Genomic DNA, 17,490 nt, shown 5'->3' on the forward strand with positions numbered 1-17,490 from the left:
CATCATCAGTTATCTGAAAGTCACGTTTGTCCTACTAACAAATAACAGGTAATTGGACTCTGAAAGCTGTGCAAGTTAGTGAAACATTTGTCATCTTATTGCAGAAGTATTTGTAATGTGTTAATAAGTTCTATATAGTGAAAAAATACATTATGTGAATTTTTCAGAAATGGTAACTTTGCTGGCTTTATTATAAGAATAGTAAGATTACTTGATATTCTCGCTCTTTCACCTGTAATTTGTTTTGAAATCATTTAAAGCACTTGTCTGTAGTGATGAAGATAGTGAAAATACGAATAAATGATATGTATCAACTTGGTGCATTAAGAGAAACAAATAAACAAAAAGCAATCCAAGTAGAATATGTACAGTGGCATAAATGTGGCTATCCTGATTTTTGTGAAGTGAGCTAATGCAGTCTTCAAACAAACACAAATTATTTGCAGTAACTTTTTTTTGCATGTTATGTTTTGAAGTTTAAATTCTAGTGCCTCAGTGTAGTCCTCCCAGAAAAGACAATTGGCAAATACTGGTAGATAGTCTGTCTAAATATCTAAATGGATAGATTATTGATAGATAAATTAGCAATTGAAATGTCATTTGCAGTATAATCTTCAGTTGTGAATTACCTATTGTTAAAAAAAAAAAAAAAAAAAAAGCCTGATGCATGTATAGTATTTTTCTGATCTTCATTACTTATGTAGAAAATAAACAAAAAACAATACTTCATTTTTTCAGATAAGATAGTTAAATCCAGGTAAATTAATACATTAATTGAAATCCTTGAAGTAAACCATGCTCAAGTGAGAACTAAATATTGAAATCTGATTAAGGATCAGATGAGAAAGTGCATTGTTGCTATTTTTCCATAATACTTTGTACTAAAGTCTATAGTATGTAATTTCAGGAAACTGTGACATGATTTAACATTCTCCATTTGAGCATATATAGCATATGTTTAAATAAATATTTTTATAATAATAATGCAAAAAGTTTTTTGTTTTTTAATTTATCTTAAAGTTTCCTTAATTTTCTTTCCCTAAAATCCTTCTGTGGTTTAAAATATTAAAGGACATTTTTCATGAGAGATTGATATGCACAAAAAATATATATATTTCTAGTAACTGTTATTAAACATTAATAGATTATCATCATAATTTTTTTTCTGATTATCTCTATATATTTAATATTGAAAATATTGCAGGTGACATCATAAGTGTTGTTTGTTTTTTTTCACTAACTGTGACTAATAAGTCTGTTCTTTTTCCTTCTTTTACTGAAGAGTACTTTATATTTCTTTCTAACAGGGAATGTTTGTGCTGTTACTAAAATGACGACATGCTGCCTCCTTTGGGGGGATTCTGAAGGTTTCTCAAAGATACAACACAGTGGTAAGTACTAAAATTGTAGTCAGAACAATACTGTTCTCTGAAAAATATATTACATAGATGAATAGCAAGTATCATTTGCTAATGTCAAATTTATTTGAAATATGTGTTAGTAACATATACTTTCAGATGAATTGCTTATGGTTTATCATGTGTTCATACAATAAGATCTGTAATGCAGCCCATTCTAAATTTTAATGCTGTTTGTGTGCTTATTCATGGTAAGCAGGAATTCTGTATATTTTTTCATTTCTCTAAATACGGAACAGTACCAATATTCAGATACTGGATTAAATGTGGCCACTGTGATACTTATAATCAGTCGGGTTTGAGTTAGACAGAGAAGAGATATCTTTTCTCTCACTTTATTTGTAAAATATGAGGTAAGATAATTTAATAGTACACATACACATATATATGCATATGTGTATACATATGTGCACACATTTGAACATTCCTACAATATCAAGACGAAATATGTAACAAAGATATGGATTAGAAATCTATGCATAGACTTTTTAAAAAAATCAGATTAATCTAACAATCTGTCTTTCATATTAGGTCTGGTTTATTGATTAATAATAAGGAAGGGCGCACACAAATGCCTAGAAAAGTTCATCTGATGATCTTCCTTCTCACATTTTATGCTCTGTAGGCTTTGAAGATGAGATGCTTTTTCCTACCATCACCACTGCACCACATGCAGTGGGTCTTAAATTTAGGGAAAAGAAATAAGTGATGTATCTGATATGATAATGGAACTGTGAATAAGCAATAATTCAGAGTATGACAGGCTGATTATGAGATGAGGGTACCATTATGTGAATTGTAAAAATCAGACAAAGTGAATAACAGCTTTGTAAACTCTTGTGATTTTTGCATCACTGAACCATGTTTATTCCAATTTGTTGTAATTTAAATGTAATACAATAAAAAACATTTGATGAATAGGAGCCTATTTAATAGTTTAGCATCCATGCTGATCATAGTTATAGCTAAACTCTTAGTGGTTATTTTAATAGTGGTACACCTATGCTTGAATACATAGATAAGATTCAATTACCCACTCTCCTTGGAGAACTTGTGATTTAAAAAAACAAAAGAAAAAAAAATCAGGAAGAAAGAAAATAATTGATACAGAGAATATAACGCTGATACAAATAAAAGACAGCTGAAGTTAAAGGCAAAATAATAAATTTATTTGGAAATGACAGCTCATGTTTAAAATTAGCCAGGTCCCAAGAAGGGGCATAAAGTTTAATAGTCTCAAGATCTATCAGAGTATACTGAGATAAATGACAGAAGGTGGGAAGAGTCTGGAAAGAAATCTGAAGGGTGGTGTGATTGTAGTTTTCAATGTTTTCTTAGCATGTTGTTTGTTTTTGCTAATAATGCAAAGAAGGAAATTTGTGGAGAATCAGAAGAAAGGGAAACAAACAACATTAACACAGTGAGATAGAGCCTGATCTCTATATTTTAACCCTCAGACATCAGAAGACATGCCTTTTGAAATTTTCCTTGCTTGTGTGAGGTGATAATTGGACTATGCATAAAATAAACCAAGAGAATAGAAAATAAAGTTTTAAATCTGCTTCAGATTTATTTCAGATCCTCTGATTGCTGGTTTCTTCTAGTGTACGTCATCACAAGCATACATGTTCAATTGGCAGTCCTAAATTACTCATTATAGCCACAACAGAGATATGCTAGTATATGTTAAGGAATTTGATATTTTGTCTTGAAGAAGACTGCATTCTTATGAGATGTTTGTCAGGAAATGAAACAGATCTTAAGTTTTCAGAAGAGAGCACAACCCAAATCAGCTGTAACAGTACATTTGTAGTGGAGAACAGGGAACCAACTGCATAATCAGACAAACTGTAAGAGTGGTGGGAATCATTAACAGTGCTTCAAAAATAATAGTTTTTATGACTTTTGCTTATATGCAAGGAAAATACAGAAAGGAGTCCCCACACCTGGACAACTTTTACTTTTTTCTTGCTCTCATTCTTATACAGAACTCCAGCTAAAATTCTTCACCATAATCCTACAATCAAAATAATCCTCCTCAAGGAGAGAAAAGTGCAGTTAATGTTTAGAATATGCAAGCAAGTGCTTGCTGTCAGTGTCCAATATAGTAACAAACTCGAAACCAAGCAAATGGTCCTCAGATTTTGATCTTACTTCACAGGTAGAAGCTAGTTTAAATGGCAGAATTTCATTCTAAAATCCTGACCTGACAGCTGACTGTGCAGATGGAGCCCTGTGGTAGTCTGTGGGGCGCTGTGTAGTTTCTTTGATGTAGCCACAGATTGTCAGATTCTTGATCATGTTCTCAGACTCTGATCAAGCCTTTTGCCTTGTATCATTTATGGTAACAAATGTGAAGGAATAATAAAGCCTTCACATTAGAAAGCAGGAATAAATCGCTCCAGCTCTAATCATGAGAGTTTTGGGAAATGGGTCAATTTTTATTTGTCTGAGGAGAGTCAGGGACCAATGTAACTCTGTCTCGGATCTCAAGATTCAGTGTTCAAGGTTCATTGAAACCTTTGCTTTTCCTACTATTGTCACAGTGTATGGCCACAAATGGAAGTACTCAGCTGAACAATACAAACTCTTGTTAAACAGTGCTTTCATTGGATGATTGGTAAATTAAACCTTAGCAAATTATATGTAGCAGTCTCAATAGCTTCATGACATCACTGATGCTGTGGTATAGGAATTTGAAGTGACATATCCATTCTTTCTCTTACTGTGGTATTTATGTGTTTCATTGTGACTGACCTAAGCTATTTAAATGTACACACACTGTAATGATCTCGACTGAAATGTAGATTTCTGAAGAATCCAAGTGATCTAGCTCTATGCAATATGTTGGAACAATCACACATTCCAGAGGATTATATTTATTTCAGATGGCAATACAACCAAATATATTTAACACTTTTGCCTAAAATAATTAGCTCTACATTTTCAATAAATGAATTCACACTTTCCTAGCGATATTTTTTTTTAAAGTACAATTTCAACTGTGAAATGTGATTAAAAAATAAAAATCTGACACAATTACTTTAAAACATTTAAATGTATAAACTTTTCTTATCTAAGTAATGATTCCATAAACACAATTGATTTTTTAGACAATTAATTTGAACTATTTACAACTAATGTGCACTATTTAGAGCACTGTGCAACAGCAATAAAAAAGGACTTAAAATTATGTAATTTCAGTATTATGAAGACTGGATGGCTGACTGTAGTTCATAGAATCATAACAATTTATTTAAGCAAGAGAAAGAAATAGAAAATAATCATACAAAATGCTTTGCATTTGCTGCTCATTTGAGTAATTATAAATGTTTGGTTGTTTTGGTTTTTTTTTAAAATTCAGTCATGTTAAATTCAAAGAACTTTAGTATAAATCTTAATATATTTAATTATATATTGATATATTTAAATATTTAGTATTTTTATATTTTAATTAATGCTTCAACAGGAAAACGTTTTATCACCGTGACCCATAAAAATTAAATGTACTGTACTGAAGAAGTAGTGATGTTTTGTCAGCTTGTACTGATAATTTTTAACCTACGGAGTAAAAAAATAACCACTTTTTGCTATAAAAGGTAGAATGGTATTTTTTCAAAGTAATGCTCCACTGTAAATAAATCACATACAGTCTTGTTCTTCATGCTGTCTAAGTTCACAACACGCTGTGTCTTCATTGTTAACTACACAACTGTCATGTTTTGTTTGGATATCTCAGTATTATGACAAGTGAGACCGTCTTCTACATATTTTGCTAAATACCATTTTAGCTCTAGAACCATCAGCTCTAGTTTCTAGAGTTGAAGGCAATCATACAATGTAATCCTTTTAATACAAGTTATAATGCAAGTTATGATAACAAGGGCCACGTTTATTAAACATGTAAAAACCTCAAAGTAAATGGTCTTGTATATACGCGACAGATAATTTTTAACACACATGTAGTACTTTAAGGAACTCAGCATGAGAATTATATCTTTTGGATCTTCCTGGTAGATCAGGCTGCAACTTTAGGAATCCTGCACAAGTCTGTTATACTTCCAGAAGTACTTTAGAAGGCCTCGTTTTTTGTAACTGTTATGTTGTGTCCACCAGACTCATGTAGAAGGGATTCATTCTCAAATACTTCCATTTCCACACAATGGATGTGTCTCTAGACGTTAAGTAAATAGAGTAGATCCCCACTGCATTGCCAGACACATAGCTTGCAGGTAGGCTACCTCATTCAGGCAGCAAAAGAATCTAGAAACAAAACTTACCTAGAACTAAAAGTTTTTCCTACTTTTTAATTCTGAGAACACATGTAAGTGTGAGGCAAACTGCAAGCTAGTCAGTCAAGTTCCTGCTGGCTGGACTGCTGGCTGCATGTAGAAGCATATCTTTCTCTCTCTAGGGAAAGCTAGAGACTCCTCTGGGTTTTTCAGGTATCTAGAATATTAGGTGGGATTTTTGTGGCTCTAAGCCTGACTGTGCTTTATAATACAAAAGAGAGGCCTCTAACATTTTATGTATTTCTAAGGTTAACTAGTAAGAAACATAAAGACCGTTTGGATCCTATTCTGAATATAAATCTTGTGTTAGATAGCCAGGACTTTTTTGGATTTGACCTCGATCATTTTATAGGAAGGAGAGAATTGAAGAAGAATTCTTAAGCCTTCTAGGAGCTGACAAGATGAGATGTAGCTGTTCTGAACTGCTAGGAATGAATTTGAGATTGCTGGTGTCTCAGAAAATTCCAGAGGAGAGGGAAATAGTCTGGGCTTTGTTTTGAAAAACTGACTGGATATTTAATTTAAGTGCCTTTTAAAATGATAGTATTGTATTGCTAGAGGAAACAATGTGGCATAGTTCTTTAGTGATGAAAAAATACAGAATTATTTCTGTTCTGTGTCAAATGCAAGTAATCCACTACAATTATGTTAATCACTGCCCTGAAAACAAATTGATGCAGCTATTGAGTGGCTAGGGAAGATAATTTATTTCTTTTTCAAATGAAATAAAGAGAATTAAAATGCTTTTGCTATCAGAAAGTCAGACTGCTTGCAGAAATATCTTAGAACTGAAAATCACTGTTTGGTTCTGAAGGTAAATTTGTTTGTTTGTATATGTGAATGTAAAATACATTTAGCCTAAATTGCATGCCAGTTTAGACTCAGTCATGTAGTATTCTTCAGCTGTATACTTTATAGTGGCATTTTGTTTTCATGTTTTGATGACATTCACAAAATGCCTATATGCAGCATTTTTCTGTTGTCTTTAATAGGAAAGCCAAAAATATCTAAAACTTTTTTTTTTAAATGATGTTCATTATTAAACAAAACAAAACAAAACAAACAAACAAACAAACAAAAAAACACCTTTCATGTGCTGTTTTGAATTCCATTATTTGTTCCCAGGGAAAAAAACAAAAAAGAAAACAGAACAGGAGAACAGGAATACAGGATAAATTTTACAGGATAACAGGAGTACAGGATAAATGTTATCTCCTACTTGAAATAAAGTTCAGTATTTCTGAATGTATTTGAAACTACTTGGGTCAAGTCAAATTTAGATTCCATCACTTTTCGGGCTCTATATTGTCTGCTTCTGAAGAGATAAAAAACATTCTCTTTTTCACCTGCTTGCAGTTTCACTGATAGTGATGGAGATTCATACATCTGTGCTCAGAACATGAATGTGGATTTGAAGCTTACACAACTGTTTACAGAATGTTAACAAGACCAGTTAGTCTTTAAGGCCATACATTTATATGTATGCAGATGAACTTTTGAAATTCATCTTTAGCATGCAGTGTCATAACAGAAGAGCTCTTGCAAAGAGCATAACTTGGTCTTAATTAGAAAAATTACTGAAGTGTTTCAAGAATTAAAATTCCTTTCTTTCATTGTAGTTATTTCTTATTTAATATTTTCTATCGTAAAATACATTAAACTTTGAACAAAAGCTCTAAAAACAGCCCCTTTTTCTGTATGTCATGTTTCCCTCCAGGAACAGATATATGTGTACATACACATAAATTAAAATTTAAATTCAAGAAAAAGGTGGAAAGAGCTTATAACATACATATAGAGATGTACACATTAGAAAGAGATATAACACAACACTAGGCAAATGAAGTACATCTACTTTGTAATGAATCATCTAAAATGAAATGCCTGTTTTCATAACTAATTTCCAATTAAAGTTACCAGCTAATTTTCACTGCATGCAAAAACACTTGCACTGTATTTATAGATTATTAATTAAAGGACTAAAAAGGTGTGGTTTTTTTTGTTTATTTAGTTTAGTGTTTCCATGACCAGTTTGATTTTCTGAAACTAATCGGGATGCTGTACAAACTCACTTAATTGCCTTTCTCTCCTTTTACACTGGGGTCCTTTTTGATTGAGTGTATGCATGTTACCAAAATTCTTTGGGGGAATTAAGTTTTCTGTATGTGAAGCTCGTGTTATTCTCATCCAGGTACTTTGTTCTTGCTGATTTTATGGAATTGAATATATAACACTGACAGGAAAAAAAAGAAACAAACAAAAAACTGCCAAATTCATTTTGCTTTGGAAATTCAAGCCATTCTTATGAATTATAAGGCCATGATTTTTCATTTGAATTAGTTGATTGGCTTATTTCATTGATAGAGTACAAGTGGCTGATACTCAAGTCTTTTAAGATGGTAATTTACATATTTAAAAAATCAACTGAAATGTTTTGGTTTCCTTACAGAACACATATCTGAGTATTTTTCTTCATGACTGATAAGCCAGTTGTCAATGAAAAATATAATTTATTGCATATGTCCCAATCTTTTCAGCACATTTGCTTTTAAAGTATGTAAATAGTAGTTTGTCTGGGTAACAGTGTTACATATTTACATCTTTTATTCTTATTTTTTTAAATTTAATTTTATTTTAATTTTAGTTTTCTGACTGAAAATTTGAGCACTGTCATAGATCACTCAGAGAGACTGAGGAAGATTGAATAACTGTGGTATTCAAAAGCTGGACATGGTCCTAGGGAACCAGCTTTACATGTCACTTGAGCAGAGGGCTTGGACCAGATGGCCTTTAGAAGGTCCTTCCTGCAACAATTCTCTATTTCCATTTAAGAGCAGTTCAGTTCTTCTTCCCATGTGTTTAAAATAACTTTATCTTCCTTCCTTTTTCATTACCTTGAGTATATATAAATATATGGAACAAGTTGGAACAGGTTTGTGGATGCCCCATCCCTGGAGGCGTTCAAGGCCAGGCTGGATGTGGCTCTGGGCAGCCTGGTCTGTTGGTTGTTGACCCTGCACACAGCAAGGGGTTTGAAACCAGATGATGGTTGTTGTCCTTTTCAACCCTGGCCATTCTATGATTCTATGATATATCACCAGCAAAAAAGGTCACGGTATTACAAGTTTGTACAATGGTGATCATTCACTTAAAATGATAGGGGGTGGGTAATTAGAGACCAAGAAACTGTAGTATGCATTTAATTCTAATTAAGATAATGAAATATAGGTTATTTAACCAAACAAAATAAAAAGTAATTTTTTAAAAAGCTACAGAAATCACTTTATATTTTTAGAATTTTTAGTGAAGTGCTAGTGAACTAGAACTGAGTGCAATGATGTGAGACTACACTACAAAGTTCCACCAATAGCAGAATTGAAACACCTTTTCCCTAAACTCAGAAGCTGTTACAACTGAAAACAAAGGTGTAAGCAAGGAGGTAATGTAGTACACAGAGGCATGAGAAATTCGGATCTGTTGTTCTCAGCATAGATTTTAAATGAATTCAAAAGTAAAATTCATTAAGGTACAGAAAGCTGAAAGACAAAGCGCTGATGAGACTGCAAAAATTTTTAACTTACAAAGCAACAATTTTCAATAGATAAGCTTAATGAGGAAGATGAACATATGAGAAACTCCAGTATGAAAATTGGAGCTGGGGCTGTGCTGTGCAATCAAAGCAGTAATGTTTAGAAAGAAAAAAAGCACACTGTTTTTAAAAGTTTAATTTTTTTTTTTTTTTTTTGCTAACTGTCTTCTCAAGTCATTTCTATTTAAGGTTTGTTTGACACTGAGACTTTTTTATTATTTTTTTTTTTTAAGAGAAAAATTCATTCACCAATTTTGTTTAAATTCTTTCATGCACAATTTTTACATGCATTTTTTTTGTAGGTTTTACCTGTAGCTTATTGTTAGTAATGTGCAAGCAGAAAATTAGTAAGTCAGAAAAGATAGAAATAATTCGAGAATGTTGTTGGAAGCGTGAAATGTTTAATTAGTGTGGTCAGAATAGGGCAACAGCACTTCAAACTTTTAGTATTAACAGTGTAGACCTGAAGTGCAGAAATAAAACTATCTTGGTGTCTGAGTTTAAGGGACATAATAGTTACAAACCTGTAATAATTTTAGGATTGCAATATGTCAAGAAATCAGTACCAGAGAAATAATGAATGAAGACTTCTAGATACTCCCATGTATAAGGAAGACAATATTAAATTCCAAAAAAGAAAGTTGTTAGCAAAGTTAGTCTCTCAGCCCTTTGAAAAGCAAACTTCAAGGAGAGTAGCAGCTAAGCAAAAACAAAAAGTGTATCTGTTTTTCTTTTTCTAAGAATCACTAAAAATACTGCTGACAAATCATATGTGCACTTTCCCACTACTTTAAAAATAAGTCATTATGTAGAGCATTTTGCAAGCTCTTTAGATGACAGATCTCTCCCTCTTGTGCCAAAGAAGGCATTATAGAGGGAATTATTTTGAAGAATAAAAGTGTTAGTCAGATCAGACAGGAATTACTGACATATCTCCAATACGAGGTAGAATAATCTTTTCCTCTGTCAAAGGGATTTAATTGTCTGCCCTGACCTCCATCTGTTCTATTAATTGACTGCATTAGTTTGTGGTAGATATTTTTGGTTGGTATTATGTCTTATTTGTGGGATTTCTTAAGATGATATAATAGTAGCACACAGGAAGCTGTAACTCCTGCCATGTGACAAAGTATGTGTTTTTCAATCCTGACCTAAATCATTTGGCTTATGGTAGGAAAAATAGATCAGTTCTTCCTAGTTAACTTGACAGCTGCAAATTGTTTTTTATTCTGTACTTTCTGCAATATCATCCAATAGATATAAATAATTAAATTTTAAAAATAAAAAAAAAAGAACATCAATTTGCAATTAAAAATCAGTTATACACTGAGTGAACTGTTGAATATACATATTTTATATATATTATATATGTTAAAAGAACATTAGAGAAAAGATAGGCACAAATGAGAGAGAAGAAAAGATCCAGACTCAGAGCAAAGAACAAGCTAGTGCTGTGCTGTGATTTGAGGCTTAAACATGGGACTGAGAATGCTGTGGAGGGAAGAGGACATTTTGCTAAGAGGAAATGTTCAGAAGCATGAGAGACCAGGAATAAGCCCAGTCTTGGAAAGACAGTGCAGCATAATGTTTTGTCATGAAATTATATTGCCAAGAAAAAGAAGTTCTTCTAATTATGAAATGTACTTGTGTATTTTCTCATCTTCTATTCTCTTTTCTCAGTTGTGATAAGAACTCTATACTGCATATGAACCAACAGTGCAGTTACTGTAAATATTGTATATGCTTCATGGTCAGAAAAATATGACCAATATGAAAAGTCATAAGATTAATCTCTCTGCTGTTTTTTTGCAGTAACCATTTAGTTTTGTTTTCATGTGGAAACATGTAGAATATGCTAAAAAGTATGATAATTTGGTATTGAATGGGTCCTCCAGAAAGTCATTCATAGATATTACTCACTGTATGAAAAGGTCACAGAAAACAATTCAGAAAAGAGTTCCTTATGTCTCATTGAGATATAGAAGCGTAATAACCATACATTTTTATTGTAATACTTTTTCCTCAAGCCTGTCAGTTTTATGTTATGTTAGTGAAGACTAACATTAGATGTAGATTATGAAAATGGATCTATAACCTTGTTTACTGAAATTTGACTTCAAGGTGAATATCATGCAGTAGGTTGTGTTTGTTTGTTTGTTTGTTTTGTTTCTTTTCTGTTTGAATGGCACACAGTCAGCTTTTGGGAGGAGGATTTGCTTTTGGACGATAAAAAGAATGGAAGATTATGAGAGAAAATAGCTGAAGTTTAGTCTAAATTCTCTATACTGAATTTCTTATCAGTTGATGTCACATCATTTTTAATGATATAGAACTATTCAGAGAACAGAACAAAATCATTAGAAATTCGGAGCAGAATAGCCTCTTCCTGATCTTAGTCATCAGGACTTGGTTCCCATATGAAGCCAGTAAGAAAATTACAGCTTTTCTCAACATTCTGTGTTATGGTGAAAATTCTGTATATCTTGGTAAGAAGTGGCAGAAGAAATCATCACTCTGTATTTCAGCTGTATTTGAATTTCATAAACTTAACGATAAGGATGTTTTTACCATGGTTGATTTAAACCCATTTTTAATGTTAAATAAATTACAGTAGGAGAGGTTGCTGTCTGAAGTGTATGCTTTTGAATTTGGCTTCTTTTTTGCACCTGAATGAGAAGAACGTGAACTTTGCTGATGAACTTAGTTTAAAGGAAGTATTTTCTCATCATGCTAGGTGAAGCTGGTAACTTTTCAATAATGGGAGTAGCAGTGTGAACAAGGAGAAGAAATAACAATATTTGCTTTCATTGTTGGCTTTCCTTTTCTTCTCTGGTACCAGTTCTACACACTACAAAGCAATAAATATGTTAAAGTTCTGAAATGCCTGTTCTATTCTCTGTTCTATTCACTATGCCTGGAAACTGGCTGAAAGATAATACCACACCTGGAAGTTTACTAACAACAACGCAGTGAATGCTGTGGCAGGGCAGTGCTCTAGCCCCATTTAGCTTATTGCTTACATCTACAGCAGTAGCCTGAGAATAGACTAAGATCTTCAACCGTAACAGGATTTCTGTATGGTATATCCTGCTTAGCATTTAGGGGTTCAAATTACAGAATAGAAATCCTAACTGTAAGATCTTAAGTCAACTAATGAGAAGATCATATTTAATTGTGTATTCAGCATGCACAGGCCATTAAGCACAATGTATAACAGACTCTTCTAGGTGGATTCTTAAGCTCAGTGTTTGCTGGAGAGAGTGGACGGCAAGAGCAGCATGGGAATAGTAGGACCGGTTGTCTTGCTCTGGACTCGGAAGCTTTTTGGTGACCCCATCCTGCATAAAACTTTGTGGAGACATTCAGTATTGAGGTGTGGGCATAGAATTCTTCAGGTTAATGAGTAGTCACTCAACTATCCCATTTCCAGGATGAGTGCATAATTGTGACATTATCATATAAATGAAGGCAGTATCACCACCTAGTAACTGAACTAGGTAATGCACTGAAAATATAATGCCTGTGTCTTATGCATAATTCAACTCTATGAATGTGTATAATAGAGCAGCAACAGTTTTTCTCCCATGTTTGGGTGAGGGCAAGTTATATGCCCAGATGATTTGAAGTGCTTTTCTCACCGTGTTTTTGGCTATTGCAATGCTTATGTTTCTTCTGCTTGGACTGACATGCCAACAGACAGGTATCAAATTCTAATCATTTAGTAGTCTCTAGAGATCGAATTGCCTAACAATCAGTCCCTCAGTCACCTTCTCAGTGAGTTCCAGAAAGGGTTTTAGCTTCTTACATCCTTGATAAGAACACACACAGGCTAAATGGAGAAGATGAGCGAGGAATGAGACCTGTGAGTTTCCCTGATTCATTTGTAGACAAAAAGTTACCTTAAGAATTTTCCTCTTTAGTCATTTGAATGTTCTTAAAAAAGAGAGGTTAGATCTATTCCATTTCAGGAACATGTTTTTATGTGTCATGCAGTGATAATATGTGATGAACTTTGATATGTGGAAAGGGTTATTTGAACTATAAAGGTCTATTCTGCAATTCTAAGAAATGCATAATGATTTTTTTTTCTATTTCTATACACTTTTTTTTTTTTTTTTTTTAGTCCAGATATAACAAATTTTACTCTGCATGAGATTTTGCCTTACAGACATTGAGAGCTGAACATTCTTTTTCAGATCATAATCTTTCTTTTGGAGTAATGCATTTTAATTTCAAAAAACAGAACTTCAGAACTTCAGAAAAGAAATAAGAACAGCCCTTAAAGGTGTGATATTTCTTTTACAAGGTCATATCAGAAGTAAGAACCAATAATTAAGTCAGCAACTATGCTAAGCTGCATTGGTAATATTTTTTTTTTTATGAGGAGTTCTATTTTCTTATATTCTGCAGCCACAATTAGACAAAGATGGTCAAATAAATACAAATAAATAAATTATATATTGTGATCAATGTCTGTGGTCATATAAAGACTTGGTACTGTCACAATACCTTGCAATCAAAGTTAATTGCTGCTATATATATATTTTTTTTTTTCATGACCATATACTTTTTATGTCTTCACTTGAACTCTGGTTTATGGCACTTGAATCTGTCAGCTTTAGTTCAGTCATAAGAAACTTAAATTCATATAATGAGTAGTGAAATCTTGATTTGAGTAGAGCACAGCTATAATTTGAAGATAATTAGTAATTTAAAGAGTTGAAACAATTTATGTATTCTTTTTCCTCATTTATTTATGATTTTCATCAATCATCACAAGAAGCAGATAGAATTATGAGAAATGACTAATCATGGATTTGGTTTTTTTTAATTTTTTTTTCCAATTTCCTGCATGCAGTAGATGTTAAAAGTACAGTTTTTAATAAGAGACATAAGTGCAACTAACTTAACTGAGCATTTCCTGTTAGTTTTATGTCTTCGTGGGGTTAATGATTTTTTATCATTTTAAGTACAAGGAAAAATAAGGGAAGGCCATATCTGTGATTGTTCAACAACAGCTTTTGGTAGCTACGTCCAAACCCTATTTATTTATTTATTTATTTAAGAATGCTTTAGAAGTGTTTTCCTTCAAAAATTAGTGATGACCATTCTTCTGCTTTCCCTCCACTTGCTTTTCAAGTTGTTTCCATTTCAAAAACAGTATGGAGACTTTCCTCATAATACCATTATTATTTCTGAATGAATATGAGACCTATAAATTCAAAGTAAGACTGTTAGCTGCAGGCAAGAAGCATTAATACAGTATAAATGCATGACCATTTTCTGAAAAGTAAACAGTGATTGTCTTCTCTAACCTGAGAAGTCTTTTGACATTTTCCAAGCATATCTGAAAGGCTTTCTGGAGAAAGTAAGAGAAATCCGAATGCAGCATGTCCTTTGAAACAATACAAATGTTTTCAAGTTTTTATACATACACTGTATTGATTTTCAGTTTTTATTTCTATTTTAAAAAGAACATGAATTATCTACTTGTATCCTCAGTTATTGCTAACCATAAGTCTAAGACCAAGATCCATAATGATTTTATATAGCATTTTTTTAACTCTAAAAAATTGAAATCTTACTTTCATTTAATTTTTAATGTTTTAATCTTCAAGAGAATACTGTGAGTTAATGAGGAATGCATTAGAATATAATATAAAAGTCATTAAAAATCTCTCCAGTTCCTACTACCAGCTGAACTGCTGTGATTGAACAGCTGTTTAATACCACAGAAATAACAGCAATGTACAGCTTGGTTGTACTAACCTCCATTAATAATGTAAATATGTTGTTCAGATGTTGCTTGGTTGAATTCACTTAGGTGAATATCTATAATATTTTCCAGGTTCTAGGCAACCTACATAAAAAAGATACTGTTGAAATCTATTCTTACTGGGAAAATGCGGTAGAGCATTCAGAAATTGCCTAAAAGATGCATAAATGATCAGAGAATGAAAACTGAGGTACATGGTTAATGTACTAGTTAGTTTAGATAAAACCCTAGAAATTCCAGGAAATCTGTGCAGTCCTCAATCTCCTGTGTCTATATCTATTGTTTGTAATTGTGTTTGTTCTTCTGTTTGTTTGATTTTGTTGCTTGCTTGTTTTTGATACTTACTTTTCATAACCTGCACAATCAGATCACAAAAACTTGCAGTCACTTTAGAATCTGTTGTTTGTCCTTGGAGCAAAGAGGACTTCTAAGCTGCATACTGTAGTTCCCCAGTTACAGATTTAGTTTAGAGCTGCTATAATATTCATCTGCTCATTGTGGAAAGGTACTAACTGCTCATCCTGGAAACCATGAGGCTAGCCTTGAAGGCCAGAATCATAGACTAATTAAGCATCTCTCAGCATTGCTTGGGCAACAGATTTATGATCAAATTCAAGCAGTGTTTTTAGAGATTGTACAAGTGCATTTCCTTCAAAGGCCATAAGTATTCTATTAGCATCAAAGCACATTTATTTTTTAATAAGACAGTTGTGCACAAATGGATGCAGGTTCAGATGTTTGACTTCTCTGTGTCTGTCAAGTTGCTAAAAGTTGCCATATTGAACTGAAAGTTTTGGTTTGGATTGTTTGAGTGGGTGACACTTCCAACTAGGAGGTGTTTTTTCAAGCAAGTCTGTACACGTTTTTCTAAGTTCCTTAAAAAGGAAAAAAAAAAAAAAAGTCACAGAGCAAATACAATTAACTTCCCTTAATTTATCTAAAAACTGTTTTATTGATTTATTCCAAATATACATCTAAAATGTCTAGTTTTTTGTTATGCAATTAGATTTTTTTTTCAGTCCAGAGGTAGGCCCAGAAGTGATATTTACTTCCATAGAGTAATTAAAATGGAAAATATGATTTGAAAAGAAAGTTATCATGTTATCAGTATCAGAATCATAGAATGGCTTGACTTGTATGGGACCTCAGGGATCATCAAGCTTCAACCCTTCTGAAATGAAAGGAAACATGGTTGTTGTTTTTTTGCAACTCACCATTTGGTCCAGCAATACTTCGTTAACGAGTGATGTCTCCAAAAGGAATCAGATAATAAATTCAGTTCCATGTCAAAAATATTTACCTTTTCTTATTCTCCTTTCACCCCATTCAGAATAACTGCATATAAACAGAGATTTGATCCAAACACACTTTGTAAATAATATCTATAAAAAGTGTTTATTCATTCATGTTATTTATTAACTGAAGATTTCTACTCTCCTTCATATTGTAATTTTTAACTTTCTCTGTGCTAGTAACATACTCTTGCTAATTTGTCAGTCATTTATTTTCTTTTTCTGGTTCTTGTTTTGGTTTTTCTCTGTCCAGTTTTTATCATTTGTCCCATTGTCTTTCCTTCCACCTTGTCAATTTTCTCAGCACTTAATTCCTTTTTCCTGCAATGGTGCTGCAAGCTTATGCAGTTTAAGCATAAAGAGAACAGTATCTCTTAGTTTAAGGGCTTAGTTGGGTCAAAGGGAGAATCTGCTTTGTGGTGCATGATCAGGAAAGTGTACTAAAGACAGCACAGAAGACAGCATAAGGAAAGCCAGGGAGCACTCCAGGGAATCAGTGGTGGGCACCCGTGGCAGTGGCAGTGGCAGGGCAGTGCCCTGGCCAGCAGGACGCCCTACCACAGCTCACCACCAGAGCTGGGTTGAGGACTTCTTCCCTGCCCAGCAGTCACCAGAGGCAAGGTGAGATATCAGGTCAGAGATTGATCTGAGGACCCAACCCTGGCAGAATCCAGGCTGGGCATGCGACATGGCTTGAGCAGCCCTTGGTTGGACTGAGATGGGGAAGGCCCCAAGCGGGGCTGGGCAGGGCCTGCTTGTGCCAGTGATACCCTTAGGAACGTAAGACATGACGGGGACTGATGACTCCAGAAACAACATTTTTGTTGCCTACTGTCTATCAGTGAAAATATCAATGGAAATGTTTGGTCAACAGAAAAAAATATGTACCTGGTATTTCTCTGGTGTTCAGGTGTTTCACAGGTATTTTATGATATAAAAGCTGAAACAAAGTTGTTAAAGAATGATCAGGGTTTCAAAAGAATGTTTGTTTGGTGCCTTTTTTTTCAGGATGCCTGTCCTTGTCCTAAGGTGCCAAAATAGATAATTCCTAGATATCTCTTGTTAGGTTTTAATTTCAAATAACTGCCAATAACTACTAAACTTGGATTTTTCTGCTTTTGAA

At 33.2% G+C, this 17,490-nt stretch overlaps 1 protein-coding gene across 4 annotated transcripts in view; it reads left to right on the plus strand.

Moving 5' to 3' along the window:
* NLGN4X (neuroligin 4 X-linked) overlaps positions 1–17,490 on the plus strand; it is a 147,030-nt gene that overhangs the window by 25,964 nt on the left and 103,576 nt on the right. For all 4 annotated transcript variants that reach the window (XM_015848830.2, XM_015848821.2, XM_015848811.2 and 1 more), the window contains exon 2: positions 1,308–1,391. The gene's annotated coding sequence lies outside the window, so the exon portion shown is untranslated. The remainder of the gene's footprint in view (positions 1–1,307; positions 1,392–17,490) is intronic.

The sequence above is a fragment of the Coturnix japonica genome, chromosome 1, assembly GCF_001577835.2.
Source record: "Coturnix japonica isolate 7356 chromosome 1, Coturnix japonica 2.1, whole genome shotgun sequence".
NCBI classification, from domain to species: Eukaryota; Metazoa; Chordata; class Aves; order Galliformes; family Phasianidae; genus Coturnix; species Coturnix japonica.